Genomic DNA, 11,624 nt, shown 5'->3' with positions numbered 1-11,624 from the left:
TGAACCCCCAGAACTGATTTAGATTTAGTCCTACTTCATATAAAACAATCATGCCTTTTATCCAAAATTGTTCTGGAGCTCGTACATCCTTAAAATGCACCATTTTTTGCATTTCTGTCTTATTAAATAAAATATCCCCTTCTTATAAAGTTCTATTTAAATTTATTGGCGTGTATTGCTTATTACAAATATATAGCATGAATGTTTGAAAATAAAAAATAAAAATGCAATATTAACATCTGCATTATTGTTTGTTCTACAGCCCTGTAGCATATAAACCTACAATTTTTTTTATTTTTTTTTTTTATAAACACGTCAGATTGTTACGCAGGAGTTTTTGCACCTGTATTTAAATTTATTTATACACATATACAGTAAATATATGTAGTCGCGGAAAGGAAACACTAAAAACAATCATAGTTCGTAAAATTTTGAACAATAAATCGGATTTGAATGCGGTTTTCGGCATTCGAATCGTAAGAGCGTCATGTAATTTTGGGACCTAAATTGATTTATACCGTAAATATACTAAATTCACAATTTGGTTGATAGTGGTGAAAATGATTCCAAACTTGCTGTTGGTGGTTTTTGGGGTCACTGAACATGAATATAGCGCCAGAATGGGCCTCTGAGGTACCTGGTGTTCAGGGTAAACGATACCCCCGTCGTCTCCTGGAGTTTTAGGAAAATTCGTTATATAATCGGTCCAAACTTTTTACTCAGGGGTTTTTGGAGTCGCTGAACACAAATATCGCGCCAGAATCTTTTTCCGAGGTACCTGATGCCCAGGGTAAACGATATCACCATCCTCTCCTGGAGTTTTCGAGAAATTCGTTATATTGTCGGTCCATGCTTGTTACACGGAGATTTTTGGGGTCTCTGAACACGAATATCGTGACAGAATTATTCTCCGAGGACCTGATGCCCAGATCAAACGATATCATCATCCTCTCCTGGAGTTTGCAAAAAATTCATTATATAATCGGTCCACACTCGTTACACGGGGGTTTTTGAAGACGCTGAGCTCGAATATCGTGACAGAATTGATCTCCGAGGTACCTTTTGCCAAGGTTACTACGGGTTCTTTGACTACTCCTGGTTCTGTCCAAGGCTTGATTCTGTCATGTTAAGCGATCCCAATAAATTCCGAGTAACAAGTTTGAAATCAGTTTCATCACTATTAACCGAATTGTGAATTTAGTATATTTACAGTTAACTTAAAATTCAATTATAAAATGAATATTATTTATGAAAATTGTTATTTTAAATATTTTAATTATTTATACAAATATTTTTAATTTCTTATAAATCAGTTTAAGTTACAAAATTTCCTGACGCACTAACGAATCGAATGTCGAAAACCGCATTCAAATCCGATTTATTGTTTAAATTTTTCGAACAACATTGCTTCGTTTCTGCGACTAGTATAGAAATATATCTATATATAAAATAAACCATGTTTTTGATATCGCGTATGTCTCACATTTCCTGTGTTTGTATCCGGTAATGAACAAACGTTTATATTCAAATGAGCAACACCAACTAACTAAGCTTTAACGTATTTAAATTTATTTAGTAATATATTATGTATATCGGTCGTACAAATGGTAAGTACCTATACTTGATATAATTGGCCAGTTCAAGTAACAATACAATCAACTATGAGGTTTTCATTTTTCACTTTTTCAAACTTTTGGTGATATGAAGAATTTGTATAAGTATAATCTAATAAAAATATACATTTCGAAGTTTTTTTTAACTATGTTCCTTAACGCACGTTTTGATTTGTTTGCTGATTGAGAGGTAAAACCAAAATTAGTTCAATGAATAACAAGGGAAAACAAACAATTGACTGAGTTAATTGTTGAAATACCATGCATAGCCAGTGTTGTTTTATTTATCACATAACACATACAAACATGTGACACATACATAACTGATAATCAAGTATAGTACATATTATAAAGTTTCCGCCTAATTGGCGCCCTCACGGGTAAACAGTGATGTTTACGAAAAATGTTTCAAACAAAAGTTGTTTAAGGAACACTTTTGATAGGGAACATTTTTTATATTTAAACTTTTGTTCTATCTCTAACGGTTTACAAGATGGGTCCTACGGACCCAAGACCCAATTGACCTATGATGCTCATTTACGAACTTGACCTCAATTTTTACGTTCTGAGTACGCTGTAAAAATTTCAGCTCGATATCTTTTTTCGTTTTTGAGTTATCGTGTCCACAGACGGACGGACGGACAACTGGAAATGGACTAATTAGTTGATTTTATGAACACCTATGACAAAATTTTTTTCCTAGCATCATTATTTTTAAGCGTTAAAAACCTGGGACTAAACTTAATATACTATGTATATTTCATATATGCATGGTATAAAAACGACCCCAAAATCCGACACGCAAAAATATTTTATAATCTATCAATTTGTATTTATTGCCCAATTTATGTTTTTTCTTTCAAAAAATGAGTTCTGTGGTATCGGAAGTTAAACATAATAGAGAAAATTTAAAATAAGTACAAAGAAATTTTATGTTGAGTCATATTAAATATCCTGATCAAACGAATATTGCGAGTAATGTATACACATATTGGGTTGACTTCTTAAACAGAAGTACGTCTTGTTTAAACTAATATTACAATTAATTCATAAAATATAGAGTTAAAGTAGATATAATATTTAATTCTTTAAACAATAAAGCAAGTATTTGACTTCTTAAATTAATACTTTAAATTTTCAGAATTATCAATGCACAGATATGTAAACAGTATCGTAAGAGAAAAAATGAAAAAAAGGAGACATGCAAGGATTGAATAATAAATACTAGGGATTTCAAAAAAACTTTATAAATACATTTTTAAGTAACAAAGTTTCCAAAAATCACAAAAAATTCCTAGGTCATCGGGTTATCCTTTCAATTGGATATTTCTATATCAAAAAATCTAGAGAGTGTGATTAAAAACTATCTAAAATATTTAGACAATCTTGTAGTTTATAATAGTACTATAAAAATATATGGTTGCCGATTGTATACAAAAAGATACAGGAGCGATATCTATATTATCAAATTTATAAGCATCACTTGGACACAATATATTAAATATTTTTGTAGTTGTGTGGTATTGTAAAGCTAAAAATAACTCATTACTTGACTACAAAGCATGTATTTGGTTTATATGTATGAACCTTGCAATAAACCAAAATTCTTTTTACAATACTGTAGCTTTACAATCACCTTAAACCTAAAATTACCAAGAGTGTTTGGTACCAAAATTATTGGAACCCATGCAATTGTGAACAAAAGGGGGATAAAGAAGAAAGGCAAGGAAAGAGAAAGCTATAATGGGGTAGTTTTTTGTTTTTAAAGTTGGAGTTGCCTAAGGAAACTGTTGGGTAACTGCCAGTACGGGATACATATAGATAGGTAATCTTATTATGAGCTACGCGAGGTTATACGATATTCCAGTGTATGATAATTATATTATCTAAGCATTCTTTATTATTACAAATCAGCATTATCTAAATAATGTTTACAATCACAATCGCTAAAAAAATCGTATTAACTTTTTTATATTTATTTAAATGGTTGGGTGTAACTTCTATTTTATTTAAAAAATATAAAAATAAAGAAAAGAATATTAAAATTGTCGGTTGCATTCAAAATAGATAAATTATAGTATCTATAAAATTATTGTAATTATGTCTACAGAAAATGTTGAATAAATTAAATGTATTACATGCAGGCTGGATATCCGCCGTGACTAAAATCAACAGTTATACATTGTGCATAAAGATCCATGGTCAATTTATTTTACCTATGGATTACACAAAAAGTGCTTTTGTAAGACGGGAAATATGTGAACAACTTAAATTTAATTTACAATATATATATAACAGGTGACACGATTTGCAATAAAAAATTTGTACAACTACTTATAGATAAGATTTTGTCGTCCTGGTAGCTCAGTTGGTTAAGGCGTTACCAATTCCGTCCGCGGTATGCCCAGGATAGTGGGTTCGATTTGCCACGGTCGCAACAAAAATTAATTTAATCAATAGTTTTGATGGGCTGGTGTAGTGCATGATAGTGCATGATAGTGCACTCAGCCTCTGAAATTGAGGAGCTGATAAATGAAATTATCAGCGGAAAAGGTGGTTAAACACATATATGGTATCACAATAGGCTCTATAGCCTATAAGTGTGTCCTTGTTGGACAGTCAATATAACCTATCCTAACCTAGATAACTAGATAAAGTTTACAAAATGCCGATTATTTTTTAAGTGAATGAACTTGCAGGGAAAAATAGAAGTCAGAAAATAGCATCTAAAATTTAATATTCCCATTAAACTAGTTGGTATATATCAAAGCAGACATTTTTTAATTTTCAAGGGAAAAAATTATTTTGCAAAGGACTAAAAACTAAATTTTCGCTTTGTCACTTTAACATTTATAACATAACTTCTGCTTTTAGATGAGTTATGTTATAAATGTTAATAAACCTGAAAATAGATTCAAAAACGCTTAGTAAAAATAAATAACACTAATTTCTATTCTATAGTAAAAAGTGTTTGCTACTTTTTTTTATCTTTTGATAAATTGGTCAAAAATAAGTATCTCACACATACAATAAAAATTTGTTTTAATCCATCAGCGGGAAACTTTAAGATCTAATTCGTATTATTTATACGAACCTTACTATAAATACATACTGTAAAAATATCTATTAAATAAGTTGTATTTTCATGCTCAATTATAATGCTCGACTGTGCCCGTTTTTTTTATCTTCAAATTTGTTTTTATATCTTTCATCAATTAAATCAATATCAAATATCTAACAGAAATTTTGTGAACCGTTCACGTATAAAAAAAATAAACCGTATAAAATATCTTACTTTTTTTTAAATTTACTTATAAAGTAGGAAAACTATTAAAGTTTATAAAATGTGAATAGTCTATAAAAATAAAATTAGAAAAAAAGCAAAAAAAACTCGGGCTCAACCGGGATTTGAACCCGGGACCTCTCGCACCCAAAGCGAGAATCATACCCCTAGACCATTGAGCCACTTGTTTCTTCTCTCCAATTTTGTAATACAGTATTCAATAGTTTCCATATATTACTACTAACTACCTATTATTGAAGAATAAAATTTTTCAATGTTAATTTCATAAATAATATTACATACTTTCCATACTTCATTTAACAATTTATGACAATAACATTTCACTTATAATTTTGTTTAAACAATTTACTTTGTGAAAAAAACTGTCTCCAAAGTATAATAATTGATTGTTTTTTAAATTGTCTAGACTTTCTAATCGTTCAATGAGTATACATCAATAATCTGCATAACAAAAGGACAAATAATCATTAGATCAAGGAATCTTTAATAAAATATGATTCGAACTGTTTTGTATCATCAAAGATTTATTTAAAAAGTTGAATAGAAAATTAAAAAACTAATTTAAAACTAATTAGACAAATTTTTAAATGAAAGACAAATTTTTTCTCAGATGCTCTGATAATTGCAATAACAATTTTTAATACGTCGAACCATACACACGCTGATACGTCTTTTTTTGTACGTGCTCTGTGATTCAAAAAGCAGCTTTTTAAACGGTGCCCTTGCTTAGTGTTGATGGACTCCCCAAAATGCGCGACCTACTTCAATTTTGGAGTTGCTACAGCTCATTTCAAAAATCGTACGGTGACTTTATTTATGGTAGAAGCGCAAGGTACTCTCTAAGTCAAAATAAGCGTAAATTTTGAACCATTTTGAGTGATATTACTATAACAGTACATGTAATTTACATATAATGTTATAGCCATAGCACTTAGAATGGTAAAACATTTTTTGTGACACAGAGTGTACATTAAATTTTATATAGGTATTTTTCATTCATCCGCATTCCATCGAACCATTACAATTAAACCAAACATTAAAAAACTCCGTTTGTTAAATCCTTTTGTAAGTTACGATATTTAAGCGAAACTTTGTTACTTATTTTGAAAATAGCAAAAAAATAAAGTTAGATATCTTACTCTTTAGATAATGTTAAAATTTTCTTAAAATAACGAAATCTTAAAAACTTATTTAAAAACTAATATTATCTTGGGTGAGCTTAAGGACTTCATTCACAAGCCCACTCCTAATTTGGGCTAAAACAATTTAAATCATCTTATCCAAATAATACGGTTACCAAAATTTATTTTTGTTTATAAACAATTATCTTTTCTAATGGTATTCCGATTTCACTTTCCAATTAATTTTCAAATTTTCACTTATTAATCGGCTTGTCCATTCGAAAATAGACAATCCCAATGCCTATTCGGTTTATTTTTGCACTTTCCTTTTTATGTTAAAAGACAAATGTTTTTGAATTATTATTTTGAGTTCTCAAAAAATTTCGTTTGTTATTTTTGACTGAAAAAACTGACTAAAAAACCAGTTTTGAAAATAAATCAAAAATCTAAAAAATCGCATTGCGAATAGAAAATGTCAATTTCTTCCATCGAAGAGAATTTGGTTTAAAAAGTACCCTTAGACCAAATTAGAACCCCGCTTTCGATCCATAATCATGTCATAGGTAAGCGAAGATTAGCAAAAACATAGTATGAGAAAAATTGTTCAAATTAATTCAAGTTTCGGCTTTATTTTTTATAAATATTTAAATTAGACAAATTTTTTTAAACCAGATTCAGTAATAGCACCGTGCGTGAGTTTTATTGGAAGCGTTTCTATGGTAACGATACACTACTTTAATTATAGACTTGTATGGATGCAGAAATATAATTGTATGGATTGCATTTATGACTTACATTGAAAATTTAATATTATTGTCTCACAAATTTGAAAAAACAAATTTGTGCAATTTGATTTCTTATTTTCACAATTTTTAATGCATTAAGTTTCATTAATTAGTGTTTTTCAATAATTTTACTTTGACATTTTTAATATTAACATGTAAAGAATTTCAAATTAGTCATAGCAGCCTCCTTTAACGTCAAAATTTCGAGGCGCTGGCATCTATTTTATTGTCCCTACCATGACTACGCACACAACGAATTGGCAATATTAAGAGTCTACTTTAAATAGGAAAAGTTACGAAGCCACAAAAAGGTTTATACAGATTTCAAAAAATATAAAAAATTTCGATTCTAGCTTAATATAAAAATTCATAAGCTAACAAAAGTAAAAATATTTTTTTCTAATTATTCATACAACTTTTTAAAAAGGAAAATAACAAAACTAATCAATGACTTTTATAAAAAAGAAACATAAAACAAATTTTAAAATTTACATTTTATGAAAAACAAGAAAATATGTGTATAAATGAAAATACCATTTTCTGAAAAATGTATAACAAAGGAGTATATCAGTCTATCTACTTGAATTCTGAAAGTGGTCCATGTGAATAATTCCCATGGTAAGGATCAATGTTGAACAGTACAACTATATCAGACCTCCCTCTGAGTCTTATCTCGGTCGTATGAGGCAGTAGGGGTTCTCCATGCGCCATCTCAACCCCATGCTGATAACCACCCTACCATAGCACCACCTTTTCCTTTATTTTATGTTGTATATAAGTTCTATATAATGTACATAGTGTCCAATAGTACAGTATAAAAAAATGTATGTAAAAAAATTCTAAAAATAAGGGTAGATAGTTTTTTTTTTTATATAAAATGTATAAACTTTTTATCTACAAAAGTAAAAAATTTTAAGGGTAACTTTTTTGATGTATCAATCAAATAAAGCTGGATTTTTGGGTTAGTATATTAATTTTTTTTTTTTTTTACACAATTTAGCTAGGTGTTAATTGGGTATTATCGTTTGTCAAAAATAAATCATGAAATTTGAAAAAAGTTAAAATTTATGTAAAAATATACTTAAATATTCTGATTTCGAGTCACATTTTTCTTCTAAAATTTTAAAATTGAAAATCGTAATCGTAAAACGTGGGTAAGCCCTGTTGTGATGTCATAGCGGTATGAGTCATAGACAATTTGTTAGTTCAGTGTAGACAGCTGGATATAATATATACATAGATAATAAGTATTTATATTTATTATAATCAGATGTCTATGAATATATCTGTCAAAATTATTTGTGTTATTTCTTAAAGTGATACCCATATTACGTCATCAAATTGGATGCCCGCGTTTTTGACAGTTTAAAAGGTCAAGTGCATTTTGGATAATCGCATTATAATGAAATTTTTGTCAGATTAAAGCTTCTGACTGTAATATGCAGAAACAGATGATCGAATTTCTGAACGTTAAAATGTATCGTCCGATTAATCCTGTCTCAAAATTTCATTACTTCCGAGTGGCCATCAGAATCCTGATTGTACACAGCAGTGATGCCCGATTGTACTTACTACCTGATTGTATTTACTAAACGGTGATACAAAATTGCACTTAGCAGTAAAATACCTTTTAAAAAGGTTAAAAATTAGGGTGGATAGTTTTTTTTTATAAAAAAGTGTAAAGGTAAATTTTTCTATGTATCTATCAAATGAAGTAATTTTTGGGCTATTGTACCTATTCATTTTTTAATTTTTCGTCTTTATATAAAGTTAGGAGTTAAAGGTCAAGGGTACCTTTAAAGGTTACTTTAGTCAATATGTCGTAAATTAACATTTAAGCTCTTCCCTCGTTCTCAATTTAAGATTCTTCACAAATATCACCTTTCGATGAATATGAGAAAAAGAATAATTGACTTGACATTGAACAGTAAAATAAAAAGGATAACTAACAGTATTTCCCCTGGTGTTGTGAAGCGCATTGTCCGATAACAGCCTTTCATAATTAGTGACGACATCAGATGAGAATAACTCAACTCTAGGCGAGATGAAAATATGCATCTTTATTTTTGATAAATATTTGAGAGGAAGGCAATAGATAATCGAGATACGTCTTTTTTTGGATCTTTAATCTTGGCAGAGAAAGAGGTACTCAGATTAGAGTTTAACTGCGCGAATTCTATGCAAGGGGTTTCTGAGATCAATATTCGACACTGGGAATATTTATTATGTTATAGAATTCATAAAATCAATTATCGTAAATATTTCTGTAAATAGGTATTCGTTTTACGATAAATAGGACGAGCTAAATCTCACTAGAGGAGAGTGGTCTGTGATAGAGCTAAATTGAAAATGCTAGAGGAAGCCTTTACCTGAAGGCACTCTGAATCGAGAGACTTTATAAAAGGGGTCTTTTAAGACGAAAAATTGACCTAGCTAAGTTTCATTTTTAGAAAACGTCATTTTATCCGTGTTTTCAGGAAAACTGAAACATTGACGGCAAAATATGACTCTTCCTGACATCTATTGGAGACGAAATAAAGTACATTACCGAGGCATTCAAATTGGTAATTGTTTGCAGACATTTTAAAATGGTTCTCATATTAGCGATAATATTTGTGCCTTTTAACTAAAAAAATACCGCGTAATAATTCTACTAACTATCAAAACTTTCAGTTTCTTAATATTAGCAGAAAAATTTTAAATTTAATTACTTCCCTTAACCTTCTAATTTATACCCTTCGCTTTGTTCATCCTTTTCACTCTATCTTGCGTACATACATAAACATAAATCTGAAAATGGTGCTAACATCTTGCCTTGACCATGAAACGTAATGATACGTTGAAAATTTTTATTTTTGGAGCGAATGGAAGAACTTTGCTGTACTAGGAAGTTGAAAATTCTTAAATGAGCTCATTGTTTCTCCAAAAATATGTATCTTAAGTTACTAGAACTCCATGTATAATTTATATAACGTATAGATAGATCTACTATGTACATGTACTAATGTATATACATACTACATTGTACATACATAGATACATACACATACATTCATACGTACATATATAAGATGTATATGTGGGCGTACGTACTAGCATACATATACGAAGTAATAGTAGAAAGCAAGTAGAAAGAGCTTCAGAAAGCTGTACGGAATATACTATTTGCTAGCTCTCTATTGCTTCTCTATGTATTTATTTTTTGACGTAAGTAAATTCAGCGAATTTTATTAGAGCTAATGCCATTACAAACTACTAAACGTGGTTTCAGTGTTTTTCCCATTTTTCGTTCACAGATCAATTTTAATAGACCAAGAAAGAAACTTGTACCTCGTTCGAATATAATACAAAAGTGATATATCGGAAATTGCCTTATTTTTTGCAATTGTTTAGAGAATGTATTCCTTATTGAAAGGTTTTCTAGGAAACTAAAACTTTTACAATCGATTCGGGTTGCCATGAATTTTGAGAAAATGCAAAATTTTTTATAACTGTCAATTTGTATTTTTTGTCAAAACTTATGTTTTTTCGTTTAAAAAGATGAATTTGAGAAAGTTATCAGAAGTTAAAGAAAACTTTGGGTTGACTACTAAATCAGAAGTACATCTTTTTTAAACTAATATTACAATTATTTCATACAGTAAAAACTAAAAGTAGGTATAAAATTAAATTCGTTAAAGAATTCAAGTATTTGACTTCTAAAATTAATACCTTAAATTTTCAGAAAAAAATATCTTGTCAATAAAAAAGTAAGAGCTGCATTTATAAGGTAACAAAGTACGAAAGGAATAAAGTTCCCGCCGGGTGTTCCACGACGCCTCTCGATCTGTTTCTTTTAGTGGAGGTCCTGCTAATAAAAGAATATCGGAGATTTCAGCCAAAGGATATCTGATCTCACAAAAATTATCTGACATTGATACACTGAACATTTTATAAATTTCAAATTTTGAAATTTTGAAAAATAGCTCGAACTATCAAGGAGCTTGGCCATCCCTGTGCTATAATCAGTGTTGTCAACTTAGTAGTTTTACCACTAAAACTAGTGGTTTTTTTCTACTATTTTTCTACCTTTAGTGGGAAAATAATTTAAATAATTGAATATTTTAATACCATTTCTAGCAATATTATTGCTCTCTAGTTGTTTTCTAGTGGTTTTCTATCACCTGTTTAGTGGACCTTAGAGTTGAAAGATGGCAACACTGGCTATAATATAAAAGTTGGTGAGTTTACGTACGGTACAGCTACATTTCTAAATAGTACTCTATACTTGATGTTCATATACATTCATGTCTAAGTGCAATATTCCTATATGTATTGGGTATATATTTTTTTTTGCTCCAAATACTAGCTACAACCACTACTTCAAATACAAAAATGAAAACTTACTAAAACTGTGTACATTTCTTTTTTTTTTTTATTTACATATAATAATTTTTTTTAATATTCGATACCAAAAAATCACAAATTAACTTCCTTCTAAATTGTGGACGAACCAGATGCATGTAGGTTGAGCAAAAGGCACATAATTTTTATATTTTATTATGTTAGACCTATGAAAAAACAATGTTAGCAATAATCATCTATCTTGTTACCCGACTGTCGAGGAGTGGTTATGTTTTTCGTGTGTATCTTATTTCCTCGCATCTTCCAAACGGCTGAATGGATTTCAATATTTAAGATATATTTGTCTAATAACTCTGTTCTGTTCTTAGATAGGTTTTTGACAAGAAAAAATAAAATGGCGAATTTTTGAAGCGAAATAGTAACACGTTTATAAAAAAAAATTAACAAAACCTATCGA

General features: G+C 29.5%; 1 non-coding gene across 1 annotated transcript; it reads right to left on the bottom strand.

Annotated features, from left to right (window-relative positions):
- Positions 1–5,006: 5,006 nt before the first annotated feature.
- Trnap-ugg lies at positions 5,007–5,078 on the bottom strand. Its single transcript has one exon. It is a non-coding gene; the product is annotated as a tRNA-Pro (tRNA).
- Between the last annotated feature and the right edge of the window lie 6,546 nt (positions 5,079–11,624).

The sequence above is a fragment of the Chrysoperla carnea genome, chromosome 4 (assembly GCF_905475395.1).
Source record: "Chrysoperla carnea chromosome 4, inChrCarn1.1, whole genome shotgun sequence".
Classification (NCBI taxonomy): domain Eukaryota; kingdom Metazoa; phylum Arthropoda; class Insecta; order Neuroptera; family Chrysopidae; genus Chrysoperla; species Chrysoperla carnea.
Note: the sequence above shows the minus strand (reverse complement) of the source record. Positions and strands in the feature narration are given on the sequence as shown.